Below are 1,579 nucleotides of genomic sequence, written 5' to 3' on the forward strand. Positions count from 1 at the left end.
TCAAAAAAAAAATTGAGCCTTTATTTTAGATTACTTTCTATCTGTAAAGATCAATTTTAGGTCATAGGAAAAATTTTGATGAATTTCACTATTTGTCAGTATGCATAAACTTATTTAACTTAAAATGATAGATATTTTTAAGAAGGTGTATTTATTGAATAGCACTTTAGGTGAAAAGCTTGAATTTAACTTCTTTGAAATGGAGACACTAATTTGCATTGGTCAGAATATAGAGTATTTTATGATGAAATAAGTGGGGCATAATTTTTAAATTATCTATAAAAATAGTTCCATGTTTTGCAAAGTGCCTATTGAACTACAGTATGGAATTCAATAGTGCTGTCATTGAAGACTTTGAAGACATTATTAGCAATTCTATTCATAAGCACATTATCTCATAAAGGGTTTTTATTTATGCAGTCAAAAATGGAAATGAAGACAACTTTACATAAAATATATCTGAAGAAGATTTTTGTTTTAAGCTAAATTATAATAAGAGGTGATACGTTGTATCTACAAAATGGGTAATGACTTGCTGTAAAGTTATACTGAATCTTGTACACTAGAGCTCATTGCCTAATTTTTTTCACTTATTGTGTATATGTGTGTGGTGAATGTATCTTTTGTGTGTATATGTATGTAAGAATGCACATTCTTTTGTGTGAGTATATGTGTGGGGACATCTCAGATGTCTTCTTTAGCCCCTTTCCACATTATTTTTTAAATCTGTTATTAAACTCCTGTAACTTCATGTAACAATCCTTAATTTAGAACCCATCCTCCATCCATAATGCCCATCCCCCCACCCAACCTCATGTATTCCACCATACATGTTAAGTCCTATCCAGGCAAGGGATAGTACCCAGATGTCCTTCATTGTAAATTTTTCCACTGGGGTCTAGTCAGCCCATCTAGACATTGTATGTAAGGCATACTCTCCCTCACCCTGTAGCAATCTGTCTCCAAAAGTTCTCAGTCTAGGGCTGGTCCACCACTCTCCTCCCCACTATCTCCTCCCCTCTGGGTCCTTGTTTAATAGACTTGGCATGGGTTTTGTGCTCGATGCCACCATTGCCACTTATTCACATGTGCGAGCTTCCAGTGGCATGAAAGGCTCTGCTTCCCTGTGTTCATGAACCATACATGGCTCTTTAAATCTTTCCATCTTCTCTTCTGCAATGGTTCCTGAGCTGTGGGTGAGGTTCAGTGTAGGATTACTATCCAAGGACACACACTTTGCAATCTCTTTTTCTTTTAAACTTGACCAGTTATGGCTTTGTCTACATTGCACTCTGTTGTATAAGGAAGCTTTGCTGGTGAGAATTGAGGGATACATTAATTTTCTTTCTACCCCTTGTTCTGCTATGTTTCATGAGCATTAGTTGTAGAGGTTCAACTGTAGATGTGTCACCTAGGACTGGGCATCTCTCAGACCTATATTCCCTGTGTCTGATCCATTGTGGACGTCATCAGTATCCCCATCTGTTGTAAAAAGAAGTTTCTTTGATGAGTTTTGTACTGTATGCTTGTCTGTAAATATAAAGATCCATATTTAGCATAAGGTAAGAAATTTAAGATC

This window comes from Nannospalax galili, unplaced genomic scaffold (assembly GCF_000622305.1).
Source record: "Nannospalax galili isolate Female #2095 unplaced genomic scaffold, S.galili_v1.0 scaffold203, whole genome shotgun sequence".
NCBI lineage: Eukaryota > Metazoa > Chordata > Mammalia > Rodentia > Spalacidae > Nannospalax > Nannospalax galili.